Source organism: Taudactylus pleione, unplaced genomic scaffold (assembly GCF_031769625.1).
Source record: "Taudactylus pleione unplaced genomic scaffold, aTauple2 ptg000345l, whole genome shotgun sequence".
Classification (NCBI taxonomy): domain Eukaryota; kingdom Metazoa; phylum Chordata; class Amphibia; order Anura; family Myobatrachidae; genus Taudactylus; species Taudactylus pleione.
In genome coordinates this window covers 875147-895537 of record NW_028284746.1, presented here as the reverse complement: position 1 = coordinate 895537, position 20391 = coordinate 875147, and the positions used below count along the sequence as shown (strand labels likewise).

General features: G+C 44.0%; 1 protein-coding gene across 3 annotated transcripts in view; it reads left to right on the top strand.

Annotated features, from left to right (window-relative positions):
* ERBIN (erbb2 interacting protein) overlaps positions 1-20391 on the top strand; it is a 239454-nt gene that overhangs the window by 88035 nt on the left and 131028 nt on the right. For all 3 annotated transcript variants that reach the window (XM_088444049.1, XM_088444047.1, XM_088444048.1), the window contains exon 3: positions 4834-4887. The gene's annotated coding sequence lies outside the window, so the exon portion shown is untranslated. The remainder of the gene's footprint in view (positions 1-4833; positions 4888-20391) is intronic.

The following is a 20391-nucleotide window of genomic DNA, read 5'->3' as shown; positions in this document are numbered from 1 at the left end:
TATAAATTCAGTAATTGAAGGGAATACATGTGACAACACTCTGGCACATCTGTACGACTCTGATGTAATGCAGATCCTTGTGGCTGCAATAAAAGCTTTGAAGGACGTAAGGAGACAGGGGCTTCCAAATTGTCTTTCTAGTTATAGGGCGTTCTTCAAAATAAAGTTGGATGCATACCGTGTTTCCCCGATAATAAGACCTACCCCGAAAATAAGACCTACCCTTAATTTTGAAACCCGGTCCAAATTAAGCTCTACCCCGAAAATAAGACCTACCTGAACTCATTTTCAGCTGGGAACGCTGCAGAGACCAGCGTTCCCAGTCATGCAGTGCGCGGGTGACGTCATGACGTCACCTGCGCGCTGAGGATCCTGTGCCGCCGCGCCTGCTGGATCATGTTAGATCCAGTCAGCGCGCAGGTGAGAGCGACATCCCGGACGGCGGCGAGTCAGGTAAGTGCACTGCAATAAGGGACATTGCTACAGGGGGGGACCTGCATAAGCGGCACTTCCACAAGGGGGCCTGCAAGGGGGGGGCATGCATAAGCGGCACTTCCACAAGGGGGGGGCATGCATAAGGGGCACTTCTGCAAGGGGGGGGCCTGCATAAGGGGCACTTCTGCAAGGGGGCCTGCAAGGGGGTGGCCTGCATATGGTACACTTCTGCAAGGGGGGGGCCTGCATAAGGGCACTGCTGTCAAAATCAATATAAGACCTACCCCGAAAATAAGCCCTATGGTGTTTTTGTTAACAAAAAAAAAAATAAGACAGTGTCTTATTATCGGGGAAACACGGTAGTTCTCACACAGAGCTGCGTTTGATTCTATCCTACTAAATATGGGTGACTCATACCGTTCCAATATCTAATTCTCAGTCTGGGGCTTTCCCCTTTCCAAACCAATATTTCTGTGCCTGTGAGACCTGAATATAGGTTGTGGTTTTTGTATGGACACTTTCTGCCTTTTTTCTAATGTGCTTAAAGCTAGTGTTTTACATTTTCTGAAGACCTGTGTTGCAATAGGCTGATTCTTCAGGACATGTGATGGTCGGAATTTAAAACATTGCTTTACTAGTACAGTAGTTCTGTTTTAGCTTCTGTTTGGAGACATGCAAATGTTATTACCTTGAAGATTTAAAGAATAAGGGCTATTTCACACAAAACGGTTTTCTCTAACAACGGTAAAAAAAACTTCAGTTTTTTTTTCCGGACAAACTGCAGTGGAAGTTACAATATATTAGAGCTTCTACACTGCACCAACACGGCACTGTTACAGCCATGATAACCACTGACTAGGACAGCTGCCGTCCACCATTTCAGTGTTAAAGATTGAAAAGAGATTTTGTTACACACGGCACAAAACCTGTGGGGGTGCAGGAGGTGCAGGGTGGCCTCGGGGACCAACCTGTGTGAAGTGCCGGCTCCCTCACTGTGCTAGGAGCCGAGTGCTGCACGTGATGCAGCACCCAACTCCTGTCACTGAGGGGGGAGCCAGCACTTTGGTGTCACCCCTCTGCTGGTGACACCCAGGTGCGGCCTGCACCCCCCCTTGTGACGCCTGTGTGTGTCTGTGTCTGAACCAGAGGAAAAAGTTTATTTTATTTTTTTGCCTGGACAAAAACGTGTGTGACATAGCCCCAAGTCCCCTTTGGTTTCATCATAGTGCTCCTACCTACTTCAGTATATTATAGGTTAATGAGTAGGCGCTGGTGTGCTGAAATCTACCATTCTAAATCTTTTATATTCCAATTTGTCTTTGAAATACAATGTACAGTATGACAGTTTTATGTGCATTATTGTGGCTAAGCTGCCTTTCTACAGTAATTCTGTGTTTGGCTAGTTAGTTTCTACAGTCAGTTATTCATAAATATTTTAAATACTGGTATTAATGTTTCTGGGACTGGTTACATTTTAGTATTTTTATTTCTCAATAATTTCCATATGCCCCTGTAAACTTCTCCATTTTCCTGGTACTGGGTTCTAGGATAAACTAGCGCATGATGAAACAATGCTACCAGGCTAAAAGCCAGGACAAATTTTAAAAGTAGACACTGAAAGGCTGTCAACACAGTTGAGTATACAAAGCACTGCAGCCTGTAATCAGCTGCGCTGACAACCATTCAGCCCAGTGAGTATATGTTCAATTTCTACTGCTGTCAGCCTGGAAGAAGTGTTAGTTACACTATCAAGGGTAGTGAGTATCTTCGAAAACTGCTGGGGTCCGCCATACCCTGCAGTGGGGGGGTTAGGAGCTAATGTGGAATTTATTGCATTGACTCAAAGAATGTATTCTGTAATTTACAGTATTTTATTACACACTTTTATGAGATGACTAGTAATAAACAGACTCACTGTAGCATGGTTCTGGTAGCATGTCCATTCTGCAAGCGGCTATAATTGCTAGTCTAGTATAATCCACATCCCTAATGACTATCACGTATGTATGCCCTGGTACATGCGCTGTAGATGCAGCTTAGACATCCGTTTTTGTGCTTTTCATCCATTACACTCTTACTAATTCAATCATTTGTACTAGTAGGGCGTATTGACTACCTGTTCTGCAGTATTATGTATTAAATTTATTGATACGGTCCCATTGACTCTTAATAGTTGTACTATTAGAATTTACTTCTCATGCGGTTATTATCCAATGGAAAGTGAATGAAAGGGTATAGCCAGAACGAGCCCTCAGTGATAAATGAATTGCAGTCTAGATTGTAATAAGCACTATAAATGAGTGGGTGTTTGCCTTGTGTTGACACAAAGTTTATATTCAGTGGCTTGTCTTGAAAATATTTAAGAGTGCAAAGCCTGTAACTATATTTTGTGCAGTTTACGGACGAGAGCTGTAGGTTTGTGTTTGGGAACAGGAAGAGAATATTTGTTGGGCTGCTTACTAAAAGTATAGTGCAAGAAAGGTCTTTGCAGACCACATTTTATCTTCTTTCATACATGCAGGGTAGACCTCTCAGATTGTCCTCGTCCTTTATTTCAGTTTTATCAATGTTATTGCAAAAGACATTTCCATTCTTGTTCTGTCAGGGTCATACATTAGTACTACAGCTCCATATTGATTACTGAAAGATAGGAAACTAATGTTTAACCCATTAGTACAGTATATTCTATTGCTGTCACAGCTGTAATTATACACATAGCAGAGTTGCAGTTAAGAGGTTTCTTTTATTCATGCTTTTCATATATAATTATAGTTTGACTAAAGAGGACTTGTCACTGGGACTTATGTTTGCTTTAATACAGTAGATCATGCTTTGTGCATTAATTAATTGGGCAGAGTATTTGTTTTTTAAAACCTTTTGTTTATATCAGCGGGGAAACATTAAGGGGGGCGGTTAATTTATTATTATTTTTTGGTGCCTGTTAATTATCAAGACTGGGTTTAGCTGCATTACACGGCTAATGTCCTGGTTAGGGTGCACCCAAACCACTGATCTTTCGTACATTTCATCTTGCCTACTCAGTAAGGGGTGCGCAGAAATGCCGGTGCCGGCAGCTATCGTGCCAGAGTGGAGCAAGAAATGAATTGATCTGTCGGGCACCCATCACTGACGGCCTTCATGCGCAGTCCCAAGAAGGCTTCCTCCAGCCTGCAGTTAGCTGTATAAGGTATAGAGCTGGACTGGTACTGAAAAGCAGCCTTGTTGTACCAGCCCACGTTCATGTACAATAACTTTTGCTCAGTCTAATGGTTGGGCTCCATTGTTCATTGAGTGTAAATGCTAACCAAGTGCACAGTCGTGGCTTCGTTTATACCTTGCACTGCTTCTGACTGTTTTAATAAAAGTCGTTTTCAAGCTGAGCAGCCATTAAAGACCGTTTGAGAACTTTGGCTGTTTTCCGGCACCCCAGCCTAAGACTGAATTGTTAATGTGGGCTTCCTGACCTCTATCCTGGGCTTCTTTTCCCTCTGTTCCTATTGGCTGTATGAGTTAGAACAGTGGTAGGTGCCCTGTTCCCCTTCAGGGGTCACATGGGTGACCCTGTAACTTTCAGAAGTGCCGTGCATAACCCTTAAACTCAGTAATAATTTAAAATAATGCATTTAATAAGAAAAAAAAGTGACACCTGTCTGTGATATATCAGCAGCCATTTCAAACAAGTGTTACCAGGGGTTGTAACTAGGTATTTGAAGGCACCATAGCAAAAGTTTGTAAGGGTCCCTATGTACCACCCAATGGTGAAAAATGTATATAACACATGTAACTTTGACAAGAAGATGGGTCCCCCTCAGCTCTGGGCTCCATAGCAGCTGCACCTCTTGCACCTATGGAACTTACACCCATGAGTGTACAATAAAGCCAGGAGGAGCTGATGTCCAGAGGTGAAGAATGACCGTTGCCTGTCATTGTGCTAGAGGATGTTCACTCAGGGAAGAGCACAAGAAATGCCCTCTCCATGGTGTACTCATAATTATTATTATTTTCTTATACCTGCTACACAGTACACAAGCAAAAACAAAAATAGCATCATAGGCTCAGGGCCACCATGCTAGAGGACTGTAATGATGATATGATCCTTATACCTGTATTTATATCATGATCCTTGTTTGAAAAGAAAACTGATTGTAGGTTAGAGAAAATTAATTGGTCTATTTGTTGTACCATATGGTTACTAGTCGCTGGCTTTTGTTTTTCTTTCATGCAAGTACATGAAAAGTTGCTAAAACTGCAGCTTTCACTCTGAAACGGAAGTTGAAAGGCAGCTGAGCGTCACTTGTTGTCCTCCTTCGTTGACTAGCAGCCAGACTGTCTTTATCTTCGCACAGTGATGGCAGATGCTAACAGTAATGTCACAACTGTCTCTGTTTGTCTCCACAGAATGTTGGCTTTGCAAGCTCAGGGAGGAAACAGCAGGGAGCGAAAAACTGAGAGGTAAGTGCATAATTAACACACCCTGTGTGGACTAGCTGCCATCCTTTCCTGCTTTGCACCATTCTCTGAAGTGTTTCACTCACAGTGACTTCCACAATGTGGAAGCTCTGACTGCTCAATATGTTCCGCCAGGGAGCACAGCCAAACCCCGCAGTCACAAGCTCTCCCCCTTGTGCTGCAGCATACACTGTGCCATGCCAAGCCTGTGTGAAATTTTGACTTGATGTCTCTTTTAGGAACTTCTTATGTGTTTTTTTGCATCGTATTCCTGGGTAGAGCGCACTGTCATTTATTTATGTGTGTATAGTTTTAGAGTTCGCACCAGAACTTTACAGTTCAAGTAACCTAAAATACCTGTACAGTACTATGCACCGTCCTGTAGCTATAAGGGTTCTCACGAAACCATACAGTTCCCATAAAATGGAGGTTGGCGCAACATGAAACAGAAGTGTGCATGTAGTGCCAACATACAGTCAGGTGCATAAATATTGGGACATTGACAGAATTTTCATATTTTGGCCTCTATTCCCCACCACAATGGCTTTGAAATGAAACAAACAAGATGTGCTTTAACTGCAGACTTTCAGATTTAATTTGAGGGTAATTACATCCAAATCAGGTGAACGGTGTAGGAATTACAACGGTTTCTATATGTGCCTCCCACTTTTTAAGGGGCCAAAAGTAATGGGACAAACTAAACAATCCTAAATCTAACTTCCACTTTTTAATACTTTGTTGCAAATCCTTTGCAGGCAATTACAGCCTGAAGTCTGGAATGCATAGACATCACCAGACGCTGGGTTTCATCCCTGGTGATGCTCTGCCAGGCCTCTACTGCAAATGTCTTCAGTTCCTGCTTATTCTTGGGGCATTTTCCCTTCAGTTTTGTCTTCATCAAGTGAAATGCATGCTCAATCGGATTCAGGTCAGGGGATTGACTTGGCCATTGCATAACATTCCACTTTTTAGCCTTAAAAAACTCTTTGGTTGCTTTTGCAGTATGCTTCAGTTCATTGCCCATCTGCACTGTGAAGCGCCGTCCAATGAGTTCTGAAGCATTTGACTGAATATGAGCATATAATATTGCCTGAAACACTTCAGAATTCATTCTGCTGCTTTTGTCAGCAGTCACATCATCAATAAATACAAGGGAACCAGATCCATTGGCAGCCATACATGCCAAGCCATGACACTACCATCACCATGCTTCACTGATGAGGTGGTATGTTTTGGATCATGAGCAGTTCCTTCTCCATACACTTCTCTTCCCATCACTCTGGTACAATTTGATCTTTGTCTCATCTGTCCATAGGATGTTGTTCCAGAACTGTAATGGCTTTTTTAGATGTTGTTTGGCAAACTCTAATCTGGTCTTCCTGTTTTTGTGGCTCACCAATGGTTTACATCTTGTGGTGAACCCTCTATATTCACTCTTGTGAAGTCTTCTCTTGATTGTTGACTTTGACGCATATACACCTACCTCCTGGAGAGTGTTCTTGATTTGGCCAACTGTTGTGAAGGGGTTTTACTTCCAGGGAAATAATTCTTCTGTCTTCCACCACAGTTGTTTTCCGTGGTCTTTCGGGTCTTTTGGTGTTGCTGAGGTCTCCGGTGCGTTGTTTCTTTTTAAGAATGTTCCAAACAGTTGATTTGGCCACACCTAATGTTTTTGCTATCTCTCTGATGGGTTTGTTTTGATTTTTCAGCCTAATGATGGCTTGCTTCACTGATAGTGACAGCTCTTTGGATCTCATATTGAGAGTCGACAGCAACCGATTCCAAATGCAAATGTCACACCTAGCATCAACTCCAGACCTTTTACCTGCTTAAATGATAATGAAATAACGAGAGAATAGCCCACACCTGTCCATGAAATAGCTTTTGAGTTGATAGTCCCATTACTTTTGGCCCCTTAAAAAGTGGCAGGCACATATAGAAACCGTTGTAATTCCTACACCGTTCACCTGATTTGGATGTAATTACCCTCAAATTAAATTTGAAAGTCTGCAGTTAAAGCACATCTTGTTTGTTTCATTTCAAAGCCATTGTGGTGGTGAATAGAGGCCAAAATATGAAAATTCTGTCAATGTCCCAATATTTATGCACCTGACTGTATTTGCAGCAATCGGGTAACCATTACCCTCAGTCCTGTCTCCCTATTTGCCTCTTAAAAATCAGAAAGTGCCACCGCAACAATTATATATTTTGCAATAGTTTGCTCAGTCTCTCCCCCACCACACACACTTTTTAAAATTATTTTTTTTAAATATCTGTTGATAACATCATTGATTTCATCCACCACATTTTCTGAGAACAAGCTCCAGGCCCACTTATCTACAGATGCAAGAAAGGCCTTTGATCGGGTAGATTGGCAGTTCATGGCAGGGGTTACACTTTGCAAGTCATTAACTGCCGGGTTTAAGATGAATGGCTCCCTCTCTGATCCAGTGCATATTGTCAATGGTACAAAGATGATCTTCTACACTGATCTTTATATAATGCATGGAGGCCTTAGCGAAGTCGATTAGACTCATCCCAGACATAAAAGGGGTGGGTATGGGAGGTGATGAATTCAAGCTCATCCTTTTTGCCAATGGCCTACTTGCCACATAACGAATCCCATCGCAACTCTTCCCACACTTACGGCTGATGGTTAGGCCAGCTGATGCTGATTCTCGCTTTCCAGGAACATTGGGACAGGTTCACTCTCTCCAGATCAGACACTTTATTTTAAGCTCAGGTAGGCTGGGGCATATCCAGAGAGCATTTACTTAATTTGAGCAGTTGTATAGCATTGTCACCTCCAAAACACACCATCTCGTTTAAAAGTAAATTGCTCATGGAGGTGAAGTTTGTGGACCCCCCACGTTATGTGGAACTATGGAATAAGGATTTACCCACTCCATTAGGAGACATTGATTGCTCTAATGAGTTCCAGTTTACTCATGGCTGCTCCCCTAAGCGTCTTGGTTGTTGAATCCTAATTTAAACTGCTATCTTGGTGGTATAGAATCGCTGTTCTTCTCCACAAATTCTACCAGTCTGTTTCTGAGTATTGTTGGACATGTAACACTTCCCCCGGGCACGATCATACATATCTGGTGGGGCTGCACAAAAGTGACCTCCTTTTGGTACAATGTGATGTCTCTGTCTAACAGTTAAAAAAACAAACAAAAAAAAGCACAACCATATCCTCTTAAAAGTGTTGCCAAGCAGCATGGTGCCCCACCTCCCTCCACATGAGGAAATTAATACACTGTTGGAGAACAGGTAGCTACAGTTGTCAGTAACTCTAACATATTTCTCATCTAATTCTTTGGGGGGCATGCCAGCTTGTGAATTTCTTTGGAAAAAATAAAAGCACCCTGTAAGATGTCGATCACGCAAAATTACTAGCCCATTACCTGACATTCTAATCAATGTGCAGTGGTTTTGCACTGATTGGTCAGAAAGTGGGGAAACCACTCTGTATTTGTTACTATTGTGATGGTGCCCAGGCACGTTGTGCTCCTACGGCCGACATATCTGATGGTCCCCCCACACAGAGCGATCTGCTGACCGACATGCCGGCACACCCCTCTCCCACCCGCATAGCGCTGCATGGGATCGTACATAACATCCTCAGATCATTTGAACATGCAGTAAGATCTGAAGGTGCAATGTACGACCCCACGGGAGCGCGCACTGTCCGATATCATGTCCACACACGGTACGATCGATATCGTACCAATCCGTCAGATCGGCTGCTATATCGCACCATGTATGGGCACCTTAACACTAAACACCGTGACCTACATTGTACAATGTAGCTAATTGACTGTCACCGCCTTAATAAATTTTATGAATGAACTACTTCACAGGTTCTCAAACTCTGTCCTCAGGACCCCAAACAGTGCATGTGTTCCAGGTGCCTTCACAGAATCAAAAGTAATATAATTATGTCCGCCTGTAGATCTTTTAAAATGTGTCAGTGAGTAATGACTGCTCTTGCCACCCTGCTGGATTACCTGGAAAACATGAACTGTGTGGGATCCTGAGGACCGAGTTTGAGAACCTCTGAACTACATTATTTCAGTATGAAAATGGATTTAAAATTTGCATTATGTTTGTATCTTCTACTTTCTTTTTCTATACTATAATTACTATCAGTTTACATTTGCGAGACCAATAAATAGTTAAATATAAAATAAATATTGTAATACATGAGAGGAAGCTTTTATGATCTGTATTGAGCAGTGTCATGATAACAGCTTTAGAAACACCAAGCTAAGCATTTTCATCCTCTGCTCCAGCAAGTGCGTCACCAGCGATGAATGAGCCATTGATTGACCCATCTAGCTGGTGTATAGCATTAAACTCTTCTGAGAGAACTAGGGATGGCTGCATCTTCTAAATAAAATAAAGAACATTCTTTTATTTTATGATCACATATATTGTTGAAAAAAAACATACAAGTGATTTAAACAAGCTAATTTGGGTATAACTGTAAAATTGGAGGCAACCGTACCAGATTTTATCAAGATGTTTTTTTAAACATTTTTTTCAAAAGTTTATATTTTTTTTATTTTCTATTAGCATATAGTTTTTATTGTTTGTAACTGTATTTTTTTATGTGTAAGTTTAATTCTTTTAAAAAGGCACTGTCGTAATTTTTTAAAATAGGATATATTTGCTGACAATATTGTAACTTATTGATTTGGGAATATTTGAGTGCAAATCTGCTATGTTTCTAAAAGAGCATCTAGAAAATATTCTTTTAAAGTATTATTTTTTAGATCTGTTGTTCGAAAATATGCGAATGTCTCAGCCGCCGAGATTTGTATTGCGACGCCCATTAGCTGCGTCTCAAGTCCACCGCTTTGGTATATAGGGGCACAATCGGTGGCTGCATCGATGTTTTGACCATCCCTATGGTTGATCAGAATGTCAGTCGGAAGTAAGCCGCTGGAGCCTTAAGCCCTGCGTATGAATTGCAGATGCAGACACAGACTCCCCCAAAACAATCACAACACGACTGCATTTGAGTCTCCACACCCTCGTTACCTCCTGCCAATGCTTATGGTCTATCAATCACACTTTGACCAAGTTCACGCTGCATCTGCCATCGGTAATGAACATTGGCTCTTGGGCTGTGCGACTCATACACATACGTATAAAAAAAAATATCACTCAACTGCGCAAACACCGGCACTTTGTCCAACTCTGGATTAGACGCTTTATCTTGTTATCAGCAATCTGCAGCAAATGTCAGGAATAATGCTTCCTATATAAGATAGTGTTGGTGTGGTTTACAGATTTTGCTCCCATAATCCCTTCCATTTCAATGCTGTCGGTGAAGAATAATCGTTCTTTAGATGCCATTTAAGCTACCAGTGTGTCTATGGAGTGTGGGAGGGAATCGAGCACCCAGGGGAAACCTACCCAAACCCAGGGGACCATACAAACTCCACACATAGAAGAGCCTGGTCATAAACAAAACTGACGTCAGCACTGTGAGGTATCACTATGAGGGTGATATTGGTTTCCTTTGAGTATACTATTGTACTTAAGAAAAAGGAAACCTTTATTCTCAGGGTGGCTGAGAGTGCTATTTATGGTTGCTGGAGATGCATTGATTGCATGCGATTGAGATGCCATCATATGAAATCCATTTTCATCAATTGAAGAATTCAAGTTATTTTGGGGTTTTTAGAAGTGGAGATGTTGCCCATAGCAACCAATCAGATTCTACTTAACATGTAACTAGCACCTGCTAGAAGATGACTAGAATTTGATTGGTTACTATGGGCAACATCTCCGTTTCTAAAAACTCCCTTTAGTAAATATACTCCTCAGACCCCACTGCTGGCTCATTATGGTAATATAAGCATTTTTAAAATGTGAAATTCGAATAGCTTTTCACACTGTAATTTTCAAATTGCCAGTATCGAACTAGTGATGTTTGTTTATTAAAAAATGTCCACAGAAATATCCTATTTAAATTCAATTGAATGCCATGGTAATAAGGTAAAACCCACAGTCCGCCCTCCTTTACATTAAAGATGCATTTCCCTAGCTCCTCTAGCAATATTGAAAGTCTCTTCTCCATTTACAGTTGTCATCTCCTTGTCATCTAATGTTTCTTAGACCATCTTGTTTGTACCTTGTATATATTGATAATTACTAATTAGGTAACTCCCAAGGTTGTGTCGTTCTTAAGAAACATAATATACTTTGTCTCTTCATATTTTACTTTTATTATTAGATTGCCAGGCCTTTTAACCCCCAATAAGACCATCCATACTTTCCTTAGCAGGTGCCCAAAACCGTACCCATTTTCAACTTGGCCCAACATTATCCATGCCCTCTATTCCTGCCATATTTGCCTTTGCAGCAGCTGCCCCTGCACTGAGTGCTGCTACTGCTTTTATCCTACACGTGTTCAGAAATACTCCGGCATCTCAGCTTTCATTGATTCTTCTAATTTTTTTTTTCCTTTCAAAAACTTGAGCTATTAATAGATATTATTTTTTTTTTTTTTTTTTTTTTTAAAGATCATAGTTTAGTTATTACTTGGCCTAATCACTGGTTCTGCCACTTTGGTCTCCGGTATAAAAAGGCTCTTGGTGCACCTGCTACACCCAGCAACATACTTGCTTACTTTTGTAAAAGCATTTAATTTGTGAAAGCTCAATCTATGAGCGCGGTCATAGAACTGACTTTCATCCAGATGTAAATGAGCCCCAAAGCGGTTAGTATTTGTTGATGAAAACACACTTTTCAGAAAATGTATGTAGCCATAGGAATCATTGTGCCTTATAACCAAAGTGGGGGAAAGTATATTAATGATCCATATAAATGTATATATCTATGCTTTATTTTTAAAAGCTTCATAATGGGGGATAAGGTGCAATCGGGGAGATTGCTCGACCCTTTAGCGAGTCAGGGAGATTGCTACTATTTCAGGGAGTCTCCCTGACAATCAGGGAGAGTTGGCAAGTATGCCCCAGGAATACCCCCTAAAAGGCACCTGATCTCATTATTGTATTTATGGGCAGATGTAGGCACATTACTGTGGCTAGCATGTATTCAGTAAGAAATGCCATTATTCCCTAGCTCCTCCCATAAGATGATGCTGCACCTCTTCTGTCACTACCAGCTAGTCCTGTTCAGCCATGTGTTTGGCTATACAAATGGGCGCAAAAATAGGTGCATGACATCATTTTTGCACTTTTGTAAATAATCCTGTAATACCCCTTTCAGATATACAACCCGGGAATTTCTCATGTGCAAATTCCCGGGTATTTGGTCGAGACCCCCCTTTCACACTACAATGTCTACCCGGGAAATTCCCAGGTAGACCCCTTTCAGACAAGAGCAGGGTTTTTCTGCTTACCTGCCTCTTCTCTGCCGTCTGCTCCTCCTAGCCTATCCCCTCTCTGGCTTATGATGATGTCATCATTCAGCAGCCGGAAGCTGGTCAATCATAATGCAGATTTTTTTTTTTATTATTATAATTTTTTAAAATTTATTTTAATTCCCTGGTGGTCCAGCGGGAGTGCGGGCGGCCTGTTGTGGCACAGCCGGCCGGCGCTGGGGGTGGTGAGCAGAAGCGCTGAGCATCCTATAGGATGCTCTGCGCTGCCAACTCAAAGCAGCAGCAACGCTCTGCGCTGTCAGCTCAAAGCAGCAGCGCTGAGCGTCCTATAGGACGCTCTGCGCTCTCAACTACATGTAAAAGCTGCTTAGTGCTGCCCGGGAGTAGTAAATTCCTGCTTACGGCTACCCGGGAACGTGTTCCCGGGTAGGTACCTTTTAAGACAGACATGGCTACCCGGGAATTTGGGTGAGGCAGACCAATTTCCCGGGAATCTCGAGATGTCTGAAAGGGGTATAATAAACCCTTTACTTTTTTTTTTTTTTTTTTTCTTTTTGCAGTGAACACAATGGTTGCGTGTTTGGCATAGAATAGTTTTAGCTTTACTAGGACTCAAAAGCACATTATTCACCTTGTATCACAGGAAACCGTAAATTACATCAAATCTGTTGATGTAAGATTCTTTTAGGGGCTAAATAAAAACCCTTCATATTTTCTTCTACTACTTTCTCTGTGTGAAATGACCCCTGCATATTTGCGAGCCTGTATAATCTCTGTGTGTCAAGGAGGAATTTGATGCGTTACCAAACACCTTCTGCGCATTTCTCTATCTGTAAAAGAAAGATAGGGGTCCGAGTGCTCTCTGCGACTCCCTTCACCCTTGGCTCATTACACAGCAGTGAATCACTTGAACAGTCCCCATACAGATGCTGCTGCTGTGTTCGTCACTAATCTGTGTCAGCACTCTTGACCTTGCAAGTGAAAAGCCCGTTTCCTGTTCATCTATCTGTGCAATTCATGTTCCTCTAATAACAAAAATGATTCTCCTGGCATTTTCTACAATGTCGTCTCTTCTTCCCCACCTGAGCAGGGGTACTTTCTATAAGAAAATAAATAATTTATTCAGATCTACTTTAGCTCAATACAATAAAATATTTCAGAAGCTTTCCTTTTTATACATGTTATTCACATTTGTTTTTCTACCATCTTCAATGAACCAGAGTGGCTGGACGTGTCACTTCTAATACAATGCTGAAGGATGCTGTGATCTGGCAAGATTATTTTGCCGAGCACTAGGAATTAAATTGGATCTGGTCTTGTTTATGTTATGCAAAGAAACAGTAGAGAATGGTTGTCATCTGTAAATTGCATATGATGTCTTGATTAGTCAAAAGCCCATGCAAAATAGGCAATGGGCAATTTGAGAATGTAGTAAAGATGTGGGGAAGAGAGAAAAGGTGGTTACTAAAGGCTGAAGTAAATCACCCACTGTAGCCTCCTTACTGTCTATTTAGAAGAAAGTTACTGGCACAGATATTTAAATATTCTCATGGCAAGTTAGTTATAATAAGGAAGAACAGTATTGTTATGTCTGCACTACCTGTCCTGTCTCCCTTCCCCTCCTTCCCCTCACCTGGGTTTATTAATGTGTTTTTGTTTTTTTAAACATATACCCTTTGTGTGATGGCAAATGTTACCAAGTATTGATGAGCAAACTGATAGACTTCAGTGACGGCATATGTGGACTTCTGATCTTCCAAATGGTTAAACATTACACTTAATTTAGTAACCATGGCAAAATGACTTTGTAACCCTCACATCCCTTATCCAGAGTTTTCATGCCCATTTAACCCCCCCCCCCCCTTGCTTCATAGTTTACTTTGTCCCTGCTTGCCACATAAAGAAGCCTACATGCCCCTCAGATGCCCCAATTAATTTATCCTTTTAAAGAATTCTCAGCGGAGGAAGCCATCTTGTCAGCCAAAGCTGATCTTCCCCAGGATCTATTGAGACTACCAAATTGTGAGGCCGGCCTTGGTAACATCGACAGAATCTGGTGAATTATAAGGCTTCAATATCTGGCATATTGTTTCAGCCCACAAACTGTCTGCCCTGGCTGTGTGTAGTTGAGGGTTCTACTTTTAATAATGGACAACTAATTTTATCTTTACTAAATAATGTTTTTTATTGACTTAGCAAAATAATCATATTATTATTATTCCCATGACGCTAAATGCTCTCGCAGATCTGTTTTTGTCTGGAATCGCTGCCTAGTTTCACTGTTTTATAGGCACATTTTAAAATATTGCGAAATATTTTATCTGTGAGATTTATTCTAATGTTTAATGTGCCGTCTCTTGTCTGATAAGAAAATGATGCATTGAACAATCTAACAAAGATTCCTTCCCAGTCTAAAGTCCTGCTTCTTCATAAAACTCGGCTATCTGATATGTTTGGAAACATTCCTACCATTAATCCCCCCTTTTGGATTCAGCATCTGATCTAACACTGGGAGCATTTTATCACGTTTCTGGGGTTTGTAATTCTGCCCTTTCACTTAAAACTGTGCGGATAAGATCTAATAATTGTGAAAATGTTTGATTTTAAAATCTGTTCTAGACTTTCTATTTCATTTTGGTCAGTATTGTCAGTAGGCATTGTGTGTTTTTATTAACTTTTTCAGATTTTTCGCAAGTTGAGCCACTAAGGGCCGGGTTCAGTTAGAGGCGAAAATGTGCTGTTTGGAGATAAGTTTCCGCGGATTTTGACTTTCCGCCCGTTTTCAAAGTTTCTCCATATTCAATTCCAGGGCGATTTCGCCTAAGCGGAAAGTCAATGCATTGTAATAGGCAGAATAGTATCTCCTATGAATAGCAGGTGAAAAAATTAGCAAAATCATTATTTTGGGGTACAAACGTGGGGAAACTTCTCAGAACCCTTGGTACAGCCCCCCAAAGGACAAATAAAAAAAGATATAATTACCTCAGAACATCCCAAAAAAGTACTTTCGTTTTGGGGGCGAAAAGGTAAAAAGCGGGGGGACAAGCATAAAAACTAGTGAAATAGACTTCTTTCGGGGTCTGCAATGATGGGTCAGGTGTTTTTGGGATTGCAGGTGCGTTTTTGACGTTTTTTAAAAGTTCACTTTAGATACATTTAAATATGCTTGCACCCATTTTCAAGTACCCCAAATTTGACTGGACTACTTATTTTCACCAAAAAAATACTGCTATATGCCATTCTTCACCACTTTTGCAAAGATGCTAATAAGAAGCCATTTAAACTACTTAGGTACCCCCAAACACTTTTATTAGGGCTATTAGTACACATCTACATTGATTCCCTATGTTAGTGCATCTTTTTTGGGGTACAGGCTGATTTCCCCAATTCTGACAGTACTTTCTGCCTGTTCCGCATTCGCCGTTTTCCGTTTTCGCCTGTTTAGGAATTGAATAGGGAGAAAAGTGGGAACGCGCGCGTAAAGTCGGACAGGCAAAACTTTTCCGACTTTTCGCCTCTTAATTGAATACTGGCCTAAGCCACTATTAAGTCATGAATATTTATCACCCCCAGTCCCATTCAGAGCGAGTGGTGTGTCTGTTTCAGGCTTCCAGCATTCCCTGAAGAATTGCAGTATGTGGGTTTGGTGTATTGACAGTTGGAAGCAGGGCCAGTGATGTCACAGCAGACTAACTGACATACTTTGCTTTGAAATCAAAAGATTTTTGTTCTGTTCCAGTGAAAACAATGTTTCAAAGAGAAGTAATGCTGGTTCAGTTATTTTAACAATCTGTTACAAGTCACCTTGTAATAGATCATTAGTGGAGTTTGACTACCAAGTAGTGGGAGTGCTTCCCCCTATATTTAATAGAGCATGTTCCCATGCCTTAAGCTGGCCACACATCTAAAGATTATCTGTTCAACCAGCCAACTAGTTGATTGGTTGGAATGAAAATCTGGTAACGTATGGGAGTAACTGATGATCAGCAATTTGCTCCTAAATGCCAGAAAACAGATGAAAATGGTCGTCAGACAAGTTTGAACAAATTGTTTAGATGAAACATTTAACAAACCGTTTTTGTTCATTTTCCGGCGTTTGGGAGCAAATTGCTGATTGTCATTTGCTTTCATACCTTACCAGGTTTTCATTCCAACCAATCAACTAGTTGGCTGGTTGGACAGATAATCTTTAGATGTGTGGCCAGCTTTACTATAGGCCTGTGCTGAATAATTTCTCCAACTTTAAAGCTGTTTGTGAGTCGCACACAAAGTGGCTGCAATTGCAGGCAGTCACAGTTGCTAGATTTAATACCTATGCTAATGGCAGGGTTCGTGTGTGTGCAAACGGAAATCTGTGCCGCCCATTGATTTTACGAAGGTCGCTACAACTGTCATCATTGGTATCTGCATTTGCATCAGCCCCATGCTAGGTGCAAGAGTTACATCTGAAATAGGCTTCCCTTCCACGTACAATACAGAGCTTTTGATACACACCCATGGCACTTCCACAAGTCAGGATGGTTGCATGCAGTCACATTGTCACCACCCGGTTCATGGCCCAGAAATGCCATATTTCGACTTCAGGGTCCATAGGGTATCCACAGGATACCTTGGGGTATAGGTGTGACGTCAGTCGCAGGGCACCAAAGAGTTAAGCTTTCAGCCTCCCAGGATGCACTAGGTCCCCCTCCTATACCCCGCCCCCGAGCCAAGGCACCTCAGTTTAGTTTGGTGCCCGGCCGGAGTCGGGTGCACCTGTTGGAGTGGGGGCTAGAAGAGCCCCTGAAGCTTTTTCTTCATGCAGCTGTGGCTGCACATCTGGATGAACAGCATGGACAGTCAGTCCTGACGTCCATGCTGTCTTCCCTACACCCCGCCGGTACCAGAACGCCGGTACTGATCCGGGGATGCTGGTGGGCATCTGGGGTCACAGCTAGCGGTGACCCCAGATGTTCCGGACCATGGCCGGATTCAAGGGGGACAGAGGTAAGTAGCGGGGTCCCGCGGTGGGTCCCCGCTGATCACATGGTCCTAAGTCCCCAGGCAGGGGGCTCCCTGGGGACTGGCTGCAGCGTGGAGCCAGGCGACCAACCTGCGCTTCCACTACCCCCTGGGACAGCGGACCGCAGCAGAGCGGTAGCGCTGCGGCGTCCCAGGGGTTAAATGCATGCCAGGGGAGCGCGCCTCCCCCGCTGCACACAGCCCTCTCTGCACTGTGCTGACTGGCCCTGTGTCAGCGCTCCTCCCCCAGGCCAGCCTTCTCTCTGCTCCTCGGCGGCCATCTTTTCAGAAGCATGGTGAACGCTGCTGGAAGCCTTCATGTGAGCATCGTGGTCTGGGTCCCCCCGCATACCTCTCCTCCGCTGTGGTCAGGTCTGTGTATGCAGCGCTGTGTCCTACCAGGCCCTGTGTCTGTGTAGTTGAGTGATCAGCGCTGTTAGTGCAAGAATTGATTTTCTTTGCATTGTATGTGACACTGTAACTTTTCTTCTCAAGACTGTCAGCTTTATTACTGTCCCTGTTCTTTCTGCTAAGCCCTTGCGGTGCGGTGCTGCAGGGTGGTCTCTCACCTATTTAATATATAATTGGTGAGAGGGGTCACATACGTGGTGCCATCATGTCTGAAAGTGATTTTCCCCTCCGGCTACAGTGTACCACGTGTAAAGTACCGTTAGCGGAGGGGGAGGGTAGCGCGGAGGGCCTTTGCCGGCAGTGTTTGTCCATGGCGCGGCCTCTTACGGTTACAGCACCGGTACAGGAGCCGCCCTGGGCTTGTTTCGCTCAGGCGCTAACAGCTTTAGTGGGCCAGTTAGCTCCGCAGCCTGCGTTTACTCCGATGGGTTTGTCCCAGCAGTCTGTGGTGTCGTCACCCATGCAGGGTTTCCCACGACAATTGGTGGTACCCCACAGTCTCCCTATTTCCCTGCTCCCGGTTTCTCAGGAGCCAGCGTGGGTTAACTCCCTGACGAGTTCTGTACAGCACTTGTCGGATGTGTTGCAAGGGGAGTCTGTGATGCGGCCTCATAAACGGCCGGTGGCGTCTCTGTCCGCTCCTTATGAGGATGATGAAGGGACGTCTGATGATGGGGAGATTCTGGATCCTTACGATCAGGAACCTCTCCATACTAAGGACGCTGATGCTAAGTCCAAAGTATATATTCCTGGACTTATTCGGGCGGTCCGCACAGCCTTGGTGATTGAGGACGAAGTTCCCCCAGCGGCTAAGTCTAAGTATGCCTTTTTTAAAGACGTGAAGGGCGATGCCACAGTCTTTCCTCTTTCGGGTCAGTTGGTGGACCATTTAGAGGAGGTGTGGAAACAGCCTGGCAAAAGATACCAGCCGCAGAGACGCTTGGCGGTGGCTTATCCGTTCGCGGATAATTATTTTGCTAAGTGGGAATCCCCTCCACAGGTGGATTCTCACGTGACCCGTCTTGTCCGTAGTGCCACATTGCCGATGCCATCCATGTCCTCCCTTAAGGATGCTACGGACCGCAAGGTGGAAATCTGCCTGAAGTCCGCTTATTCCCTTGCGGGTGGGGCAGCACGGCCGGCTATGGCCATTTGCTGGGTTGCCAGAGCGATTGAACGCTGGGCGGATTCATTAGAGGCTTCTTTTGATTCCGACTGTCCGGCCGAACAGGCGGAGTTGATTGGCAATCTCCGTGATTCGGCCACCTACATCAACGAGGCGGCTCTAGACATTAGTACTCTGGTGTCTAGAATTTCTTCAGCAGCGGTAGCTGCTCGTCGCACCTTGTGGCTGCGATCCTGGAAGGCGGACGCAGATTCCAAGAAGGGTCTGGAAGCGTTGCCGTTTACCGGAGAAGTTCTTTTCGGTCCGGATTTGGATAAGATTGTCGCCACGCTGGCGGCAGCCAAATCGGCTTGTCTCCCGTCGGCCGCTGCTCCTTCTTGTTCTGGACCATCGTCCTTTCGGTCATCTAGGGCCCAGGGCAGGCCCAAACCACAGTTGTTTCCTCGTCAGGCTGGCCCTAGGAAATCGGTCAAGCCCCGGAAGCAGGCATGGAGTACCAGACTTCCGGCCCCCAAGCCAGATGACAAGCCTGCGGCCTGACGGTCCGGGCCTCCCTTTGGGGGATCCCAGGGTGGGAGGCCGCCTGCTGCAGTTCGCCCAGTGTTGGTCGGTCACTACGACAAACACTTGGGTTGTGGAGGTGGTCTCCCACGGGTACGCCCTCTCCTTCCAGCACAGACCCCCGGCTCGATTCTTCACCACGGGTCTCCCATCAGACCGGAACAAGGCTACGGAGCTGCGGAAGGTATTGCACACTATGCTCCAGGCTGGAGTTATAGTGCCTGTTCCATTCTCCCAGAGGGGCCAGGGTTTTTATTCAAATCTTTTTTTTTTTGGTACAGAAACCCAATGGGTCGTATCGTCCGATTCTCAACCTCAAAGCACTCAACAAGTCTTTGCGGGTACCGAAGTTTCGGATGGAGACCCTACGGTCCATCATTCTGGCGCTGGAACCTGGGGACTACATGGTGTCATTGGACATACAGGACGCTTACCTGCATGTCCCTATTCTTTTGCGCCATCAACAGTTCCTCAGGTTTGCAATCCGCGGCGACTACTTCCAGTTTCGGGCGTTACCTTTTTGCCTGGCGACAGCACCACGTGTTTTCACCAAGGTGATGGCGGTCATGGCGGCTTCTCTGCGGCTGCAGGGAGTCCACATGTTGCCGTACTTGGACGACCTGTTATTGGTGGCGGGATCTCCAGAGCTCCTGTTACGCCACTTGGACCTGACCATTGCCCTGCTGCAACGGCACGGCTGGCTAATCAACTGGCAGAAGTCCACTCTAATCCCGTCTCGGAGGATTCTGCATCTTGGAGCCTTATTGGACTCGGGACAGCAAAAGATCTTCGTGACGGAGGAAAAGATCTCTGCTTTACAGTCAAGGGTGCGCAGTTGTCTGCACAGCCGCCGGGTGTCTCTACACTCGGCGATGAGGTTACTGGGCTCCATGGTGTCGGTGTTCGACATGGTGGAATATGCCCAGTTTCACTCCAGACCTCTGCAGCACCTGATCCTGTCAAAGTGGAACGGGCTGCCTCAGTCTCTGAAGTCCCAGACGATTGTGTTCACCCCGGAGGTTCGCCTGTCCCTTGCTTGGTGGTTACA